Source organism: Leptonychotes weddellii, chromosome 10, assembly GCF_054177405.1.
Source record: "Leptonychotes weddellii isolate Sample4059 chromosome 10, ASM5417740v2, whole genome shotgun sequence".
NCBI lineage: Eukaryota > Metazoa > Chordata > Mammalia > Carnivora > Phocidae > Leptonychotes > Leptonychotes weddellii.
This window is the reverse complement of record NC_138378.1, coordinates 21,654,587-21,664,544: the sequence shown is the minus strand read 5'-3', so window position 1 is coordinate 21,664,544 and position 9,958 is coordinate 21,654,587.

Here is a 9,958-nt window from a genome sequence, read left to right as displayed (position 1 = left end):
TTTTAGAAGAAAGTGGGGTATCCTCTATGTTCTCAGAGGTTTCTGGAAGCTGGGATCTAAGTCAGGTTCCTGTGTCCTTCTGGCTTGGGTTTCTCCAAGAAGGATAATGGGGGAAGAAGGTCTGATCAACATAAATTGCCTCATGGCAAAGTCAGGTTTCCAAAGGAGGAGAGGGGCTCTGTCCCTAGGGAAGGAGGTGGTCTGGCTCCAGAGCAAGAGCTTGGAGACCAGACCTTCCTTTCTTCCCTTAGTCCTCCTCCCACGCCCTCTTACTTGCCTTAAAATTCCTAAACCTTTCCTTCCAAGTTCCTAAGGAAGATTTAGGCTCAGTCTGGCTTGGTGAAAACAAGATGACTCCTGAACATACATTCTGCCTCCAAGTCCCTTGGGCAATGGGATTTCTTCACACATGGGAAGCCCACTTTGGATGCATTCCAGTTTGTGATACAATGCGTAAAACTCGCTGGACTCATCCTAAGATGTAAAAATTCAGGTTTTTAAAAGTTTCAATGATGGTAGAACACATGCAAATTCCCTAGGGTCTCTGTACTTTAACTAGCAAGTATATGGGAATATAATACCTACTAAGGTTAGAAGCTGACACCTGTCCTGGGCATGGAGGGCATGGCTTCTGGGTTTCAGAAGAACATTTTTTTTTTAAAGACTTTTATTTATTTACTTGACAGCACAAGCAGGGGGAGCCGCAGACAGAGGGAGAGGGAGAAGCAAACTCCCCACTGAGCAAGGAGCTGGACATGGGGCTTGATCCCAGGACCCTGGGATCATGACCCGAGCCAAAGGCAGACGCCTAACTGACTGAGCCACCCAGGCACCTCTCAGAAGTACATTTGCCAATATAATATAAGCTGCCAGCATTGTGAAAATTTTCAAACATACAGAGAAGTTGAAATAATTAAACATCCTCCATTTAATTCTATAGTTAACATTCTGCTACATTTTTTTTATCATGTAACTAACCATTCCTTCATCCATCCATCCTGTTTTTTGATATATTTCAAAGGACAGTTGAAGACAGTAGACTCCTAAACACTTAAACATGCATGTTATTAACTAGTTTACCTTTTTTGGAGGGTGGATGAAATTTATGTACATGAAATGCACAAATCTTAAGTGTGCCACTTCCATGACAAGTGCTTCTACCAGCCAACTGAGCCCCCTTTCAAGATCACATCACCCCAGAAAACTCTCCTGCTGCTTACCAGCCAGACTCCACCCCTATTCCCCAGAGGCAACCCCTGTTTAGATTCCCTCCAAGGTTCAGCTCCATCCATCATTCAAACATCCACCTCAGCACTTGCCACTGTGTCTGGGAATCCTCATGTTGCTCCGTAAGCTGGTATTGCCTTTCTCCAAAAATGTGTTTTTAAAACACTGCAGGAGTTACAGGGGCGCCTGGGTGACTCAGTCGGTTAAGCATCCAACTCTCGATTTCAACTCAGGTCATGATCATTAGGGTCCTGGGATTGAGCCCTGGTCAGGCTCGGCGCTCAGCAGGGAATCTACCTGAGATTCTCTCCTGTGTCCTTCCCCCTGCTTTTGCTCACATGCATGCATTCTTTCTCTCTCTCTTCAAAATAAATAAATAAATCTTTAAAACACTGCAGGGGGCTCCTGGGTGGCTCAATCGATTAAGCGTCTGCCGTCTGCCTTCGGCTCAGGTCATGTCCCAGGATCGAGCCCCAGGTTGGACTCCCTGCTCATCAGTCTTCTCCCTCTCCCTCTGCCCATCCTTCTCCTCATGTGCACTCTCTTGCTCTCTTGCTCTCTCCTCTCTCTCAAATGAATAAATAAAATCTTTGGATATAAAAAAAAAACACTGTAGGAACTATAGGCTTTCTCCTCTTATGTATATTTGACTCAAACCAACTGTAATTCAGTACAACTTTTCATTGAGAATCCCAAACGGACTTTCCACACCAAATTCAGGTTCTAGTGAATTACCAGGGGAAAAAAAGAGAAATGTGGATCTCATAGATTTATTGCAGCAGGTAGAAATCATGAATTTGTCAAACAGGTCAAATCAGTAGAGCCACAATCCAATGTCAATGAACTTAAGCTGATCAATTGTATTCAGTTGCAAAAGAAAATAACAGAACACAAAATGCTAGTTCAACTGTTGTGTTAAACAAGCTCAGTTGGATCAAAAGGCAACTTTATTATGGTCTCCCACTGTCTTTAAATTTATTCTCCGGGGGGCGCCTGGGTGGCTCAGTCGTTAAGGGTCTGCCTTCGGCTCAGGTCACCGTCCCAGGGACCTGGGATCTGGCCCCACATCGGGCTCCCTGCTCAGCGGGGGGCCTGCTTCTCCCTCTCCTGCTTCCCCTGCTTGTGTGCTCTCTCTCCCTGTGTCTCTCTTTGTCAAATAAATAAATTAAAAAAAAAAAAGCGTCAAATTCCCTTAAAGAAATAAGAGGAAAACCATAGTGCTTAGAAACATCAAGGTAAGGGGTGCCTGGGTGGCTCAGCGGGTAAGCGTCCATCCAACTCTTGATTTCAGCTCAGGTCATGATCTCAGGGTTGTGACCTCAAACCGAGCTTGGGGCTCCGTGCTGGGCATGGAGCCTGCTTAAGATTCTTTCTCTCTTTCAAAAAAAAAAGAAAAGAAACATGAAGGTAAATATCAGAAGAAACAGCAATAAGCAGTTAAATTGTTATTTGACTTTTGTATGTTACCAGTATTATTTGGGTTAAATTTTGAGAGTTTGCAATAACCTAAAGCTATGCTTATAATATGATGTTAGTGCTTCTAGCCCTTTTCCAGTGAAATAACTGAAGAAGGAGGAGAGTTTTCTAGAACTCCAGGGGGAATCTGGAGGGATAGATCAAAGAGAATCTGTTGCAAGCATAAATTATCTTTGACGTCTCCTACTATCTTTAAAAGTGTACACATATTTTGCATTCTGGTGGCTCTGTGGAGAATGCAGGACCTGAGTGGAATCCGGAGCCCAGTCAGCCAGGTGAGCACTGATGGTGGCCTAGGTGAGAGGATTAACTTGGGATCCTTGCTAGGGGTGGGTGTAGGAGGGGGATTCCCAAGGAGAACATCAGAACTTGCTGAACTGGTGGGAGGGAAGGAATGAGACCTCCAGGGGACTCCTAGGTGCTTGCTTGAGCAACCAGGTGCTGCCACTGATTGAGATGGGGAGCAATTTTGGAGGGGACGAGACCAACAATTTTGAAATGGTCTGCTTAATCTGGGCCTATTAGACATCAATGTGTCCGATATGTTGCACACACTGTTGAATACACAATTCTGTGGTGGACATACAGACTTGGGACCGTAAACCTGTGATTAAAGCCAAGGGCTTTACATGAATTCACCAGAGTGAAAGGGAGCGAAAGGAGAGAGGAAGGGTCTGAAGGCATCACCAGGGATACTTCACCTCTGGAGGTCTGCTCCGGGAGCAGACACTAGCAGAGAATGAGAAGGAGGGAGGCTAGGAGAGTCAATTGAGACAAAAGCTCTTTCAATTAGGATTTAGTTCAGCTGCAGAAAACTCAAAATAACTGTGGCTTAAACAAGATAAAAATTTATCCAGTCAGCAGTCCAGGGTTGGAATGGTGACTCCACGAAGTCGTCAGGGACCCAGGCTCTTTTCAGCTTTCATCTCCACCATCCCCAGGGTATAGCCTTTGTCCTTATGATCCGAGATAGCTGCTAGAGCCCCAGCCATCACACTCAAGTTTCAGGCAGCTGACGGAGGATGGGGGTACAGAAGGATGTACTCTTTCCCTTTAAGGAGAGTTCCCAGAAGCCCCACATAGTACTTTCCACCCTCCCCCCGCCCCAAGAGCACTCTATGCCCTTATAACAACCAAGCAGGCTACTTGAGGGGTTTGAAGCAGGAGGAAGGGATGGCCCCAAGGCCAGGCCAGCGCGCTTCACAGGATTGTAGGTGGTGACTGATCATCTCGGGCCTGATTCCCACCTGGTCAAAGGTCTTGCTGTTGTAGACGCCCACCGAGTCCGGTAGGATGATCTTGTCCCGCAACACTTATGTTTTGTAGACAAAAGTTTTGTCATCTTGTCACTCTTAACTGCGGTGGAAGCTGGGAAATTAAGCTGGGTGTGCGGCTGCCCTAAGAGACGTTCGGGGTTCTGTTCCAAGGGGGAGTAGCACCATAGTTGTGGGGGGGGGCGGGGGGGGGACAACAGTCCGCAGTCAACGCCACAGAAGCCAAGAGAAGGAAGAACTTCAAGGAGAAAGTGGTTGGGAAGGGAGCGGAGGAGGGGTGTGTGAGTTCCCAGAACAGGTCTGTTTGCTGGTGAGAGACGCGGAGGGGCCTCCAGGAGAAGGATGGCCCCCGGGCCCCGGGGGAGGGCTGGCTTCGGCAAGCACAGGGGCAGCTAGTCCACTGCCCCCGAGGGGAGGCAGGGCGAGGGCTCAGGGGGCCGCGGGGTCGGAGGGCTGGAGCTGCACGGGGAAGCGCGGCCGGCTGGTTGGGCAGGGCCCAGCTGAGCGGTGCTGCGGTCAACGATCTCGCATCATCTTTTGCAGGCAGGGGCGCAGCTTTCACCAGGACTGGGGTGTTGCCGGGTCGTTCGGCAGAATGAGGGAGTTCTGGGCTGTGGGAAATAATAACTGGGGTGGGCTCTGGAGTGTGTGCTCGGCAGGAGAGAGTGGAGACAGTGGGGAAGTGATTGATAGAGGGTGGTGTTCCAAGGCCGGTGGGGAAGTGTGTGGTCGAGGCTGCGAGCCGGGCAGTTGGGGGGCCAAGCTGACCTGGCGGAGTGACAGCGGGGAGGGTCGGGAGGGGACAGAGGGGTCTGAGAGGATTCAGAGAGTGACTGGATTGGTGACTGAAGGGGAGAGCCCGGCTGAGACCCGGTCAGGCTGGGGTGATGGACTGTGAGGGCAGGTGGGGATAAGCAGGAGGGGTGGATATTGGGGAAGATGGTGGCTTCACTTGGATGTGTTGAACCTGAGAAGCCTAAACATTCTGAGGCAACCTTCGCTCAGGAGGCAGGACCCAGACCTGAGGCCCTGAGGGAAAGTCAGGGCTGGAAGTAGGGATCTGGGAGTCACTGTCATATTGAAGGCACTGATGGGTGTGAATGGGAACATGACCCAGGATGACTTGAGCGTGCTGAGGAGAGATGAGGGCCATGGCAGGATGAGATCTCCTAGGTGCAGCTAGAGCCTGGAAAGGCTGATGGGAGGCAACCTCACCAGGGGACTGGCCAGCTCTGAAGGCCAGTGTGTGGGGAGGGCAGGGACTGTGAGGACATAGGAGGGGAGGGTAAGAGGAGCAACCCCGGCCCTATCATTCAGGGAGGGAGGGTGAGAGCTGAGCCTTCCCCCGGCTAGAGGGAAAGGAGGGGACAGAGGGAGCGAGGCACCATGTGGGCAGTGGGACTGGTGGTCATGGCCTATACTTCCCAGTGAAGCCAGAGAGGCTTCAAGGAGTGAGGGTAGGGCAGCCCCAGCCAGAGGCCTGGGGACCCCTGGGCGGGTTTCATTCCCTCTAATCTTTGGAAAATTCCACTTAGAGTTTGTAAACAGGAACAACCAATCCTCACTCAGAGATAATGACCCTGACTCAGACCTCAATCCTCCTGGGTCCTCCTAAATTGAGGCCCATTTTATAAGTGAGTTCATTGCCTTAAATAAGATACCACAGCACTGGGTACTAAAGTTGGTCCATCTGATTCCCGGCCCGAGCTCCATGCCCTCCTGGTCACTCACTGATACAGATCCTTGACCTCAGAGGCAGGTTCTGTTAGTGTCTCCAGGTGAAGAAATTGAGGCTCCAGGGGAAAAGTATGTGCTCAAAGTTTTCCAGTAAGAGGTAAAGCTACTTTGGACCCACATCTCTCTGCCACTGTGTAAAGAACAGACAGAGGGGATAGAGCAGGAACCAAACACACAGTAAATGCTGCCCTTAAGGGGCTTGAAAGTTAGTGGGAGGGAGAAATAAAATCATTTTTGTAATAATTATACGCCATATTAAATGTAAACCCACAATGAGATACCACTGCACACCCACCAGAGTGGCTAAAATTAGAACAACTGACAACACCAAATGTTGGCAAAGATACAGAGCTACGACAACTCCCATATAATGTTGATAGGAATCTAAAATGGAACCACTACTCTAGAAAAAGATCTGGAGGGGTGCCAGGGTGGCTTAGTTGTTAAGCGTCTGCCTTCGGCTCAGGTCATGATCCCAGGGTTCCAGGATCGAGCCCCACATCGGGCTCCCTGCTCCGCGGGAAGCCTGCTTCTCCCTCTCCCACTCCCCCTGCTTGTGTCCCTGCTCTCGCTAACTGTCAAATAAATAAAATCTTAAAAAAAGGAAAAAGAAAAAGATCTGGTAACTTATAAAACCAAACACACACCTACCCCATAAACCAGCAATTCCACTCCTAGATATTTGTCCAAGTGAAATAAAATGAGTATGTCCACACAAAGACTGTTATAGGTATGTTCATAGTATCTTTATTACAATCGCCAAAAGCTGGACAGTCCAGGTGTCCATCGGTAGGAGAATGGATAACCAAACTGTGGTGCACCCATACAATGGAAACTACTCAGCAATATAAAGAAATGGTCTACTTGTATCTGCAACAACATGAACCTCAAAATGTTTATACTGAGGTAAAGAAGCCAGATACAAAAGCATGTACTGTATGGTTCTGTTTCTATGAAGTTCTAGACCAGGTCAGACCAATATATGGTGAAAAAGTCCAATGGTGGTTGCGTCTGGAGGTGAGGGTGGAAATGGACTGAGAAGGGGCAAGAGGGAACTTTCTAAAAAGGTGATGGTAGTGTTCTATTTCTTTGCAGGAGTTTGGGTTGCACAGGTGCCAAAATGCCTCAAACACACACTTAAAATCTGTGCTTAGTTGTATGTAAATTTTATCCCTGTAAGGAAAAAAAAAAATAACCAAAACCACACATTGATATGGATGTGAAGGGTTTAGAGATAAAGTGAACTGATGTCTGCAACTTACTGGTTTTTTTCCTTTTTTCTATTGAGACATAATTGACATACAACATTTATATTACTTTTTGGTATAGAACATAATGATTCAACATTTGTATATATTATGAAATGATCACCGTTTAAGTTTGGTTAACAACTATTAGCATACATAGTTAGAAAAACTTTTTTTCTTGTGATGGGAACTTTTAAGATCTACTCTTTAGCAACTTTCAAATATACACAAATATACATTACTAACCCTAGTCACCATGCTGTACATTACATCCCCTTGACTTCCTCCCCACCGCCCCGCCGAGGTGGGGCTCGATCTCATGACCCGGAGATCATGACCTGAGCTGAAACCAAGAATCAGATGCCCAACCGAGCCACCCAGGTGGACCCCCCCTTGACTTATTTATAACTGAAAGTGTGTGCCTTTTGACCCCTTTCACTCCTTTTGCCCCACCCCACTTTCCAGCCTATGGCAACCATTAATCTGTTCTCTGTGTCTATGAGCTTGTTTGTTTTTTTAGATTTCATGTGTCAGTGAGATCATGGTCCATCAATGTTGTCACAAATGGCAAGATTTCATTCTTTTTTATGGATTAATATTCCTGTGTGTGTGCCACATTTTCTTTATTCATCTATCAATGGACACTTAGGTTGTTTCCATATCTTGGCTATTGTAAATAATGCTGCAATAAACATAGGGTTGCATATATCTTTTCTAGAGATCTTGTTTCCTTCAGGTAAACACTCAGAGGTGGAATTGCTAGGTTCCTATTTTTAATTTTTTGAGGAAACTCCATACTGTTTTCCACAGTGACTGCACAAATTTACCTTCCCACCAATAGTACACGAGTGTTCCCTTTTCTCCACATCCTTGCCAACACTTGTTTCTTATGTTGATGATAGGTAGTCAGGTGTGAGGTGGTATCTCGTTGTGGTTTTGATTTGCATTTCCCTGCTGATTAGTGATGTTGAGCATCTTTTCATGTGTCTAGTGGCCTTCTGTATATCTTTTTTGGAAAAGTGTCTATTCAGATCCTCTAATGATTTTTTATTTTTTTTAAAGATTTTATTTATTTATTTGACAGAGACACAGCGAGAGAAGGAACACAAGCAGGGGGAGTGGGAGAGGGAGAAGCAGGCTTCCCGCTGAGCCGGGAGCCCGATGTGGGGCTCGATCCCAGGACCCTAGGACCATGACCTGAGCCAAAGGCAGATGCTTAACGGCTGAGCCACCCAGGTGCCCCCTAATGATTTTTTAATCAGATTGGGGTTTTTGGTTTTTTTGCTATTGAGTTGTATGAGTTCTTTATATACTTTGAATATTAGCCCCTTATCAAATATATGACTTGCAAATATTTTCTTTTTTTAAAAAAAATTTTATTTATCTGTGAGAGACAGCACAAGCGGGGGAAGGAGCAGAGGAAGAAGCAGACTCCCGCTGAGCAAGGAGCCCGATGTGGGGCTCAATCCCAGGACCCTTGGATCATGACCTGAGCCAAAGGCAGACGCTTAACTGACTGAGCCACCCAGGTGTCCTGCAAATATTTTCTCCTATTTGGTAGTAGTCTTTTTATTGTGTTGATCGTTCCTTTGCTGTGCAGAAGCTTTTTAGCTTGATATAGTCCCACTTGTTTATTTTTGCTTTTGTTGCCTTTGCTTTTGGTATCAAATCCCAAAATCATCACCAAGACCAATGTCAAGGAGCTTACCACCTATGCTTTCTTATAGTTTTATGGTTTCAGGTCTTACATTCAAATCTTTAATCCATTTTGAATTAGTTTTCATTGCAGTATAAGTAGTGGTCCAGTTTTCCCATCATCATTTACTAAAGAGACTGTCCTTTCCTCCATTGTGTATTCTTGGCTTCTTTGTTATAAATTAATCATATATTTGCATGGGCTTATTTCTGGGATCTCTGTTCTACTCCACTGATCTATGTGTTTTGAATGCCAATACCGTACTGTTTTGATTACTGTAGCTTTGTAATATAGTTTGAAATCAGGAAGTGTGATGCCTCCAGCTTTGTTCTTCTTTCTCAAGATTGCTTTGGCTATTCAGGATCTTTTGTGGTTCCATACAAATCTTAGGATTGTTTGTTCTATTTCTGTGAAAAATGCCATTGGAATTTTAACAGGGATTGCATTGAATCTGTAGATTGCTTTGTGTATAGAGACCTTTTTTTTTTTTTAAAGATTTTATTTATTCATTTGAGACACAGAGATACAGAGAGAGAGAGCATGAGCAGGGAGAGAGGCAGAGGGAGAAGGAGAAGCAGGCTCCCTGCTGAGCCAGGAGCCCAATGTGGGGCTCGATCTTAGGACCCTGGGATCATGACCTGAGCCGAAGGCAGATGCTTAACATCTGAGCCACCCAGGCGCCCCATATAGAGACGTTTTAATACTAATTTTTCTAATCCATGAGTACAGAATATCCATTTATTCATGTGTTCGATTTCTTTCATCAATGTCCTATGGTTTTTAGTATACAAGTCTTTCACCTCCTTTGTTAAATTTATTTCTAGGTATTTTTTTCTTTTTTGATGCAATTTTAAATGGGATTATTTTCTTGATTTCTCTTATAGTTCATTACTAGCATATAGAAACACAACAGATATTTTTAAAGATTTTATTTATTTGACAGAGATCACAAGTAGGCAGGCAGATGGAGAGGGAGCAGCAGATGCCCTGCTGAGCAGGGATCCCGATGCGGGGCTCGATCTCAGGACGCTGGGATCATGACCTGAGGTGAAGGCAGACGCTTAACTGAGCGAGCCACCCAGGTGCCCCGAAACACAACAGATTTTTTTTTTATTCTTATGTTAATCCCCATACATTACATCATTAGTTCTAGATGAAGTGTTCCATGATTCATTGCTCGTGCATAACACCCAGTGCTCCATGCAGAACGTGCCCTCCTCAATACCCACCACCAGGCCAACCCATCCTCCCACCCCCCTCCCCTCTAGAACCCTCAGTTTGTTTTTCAGAGTCCATCGTCT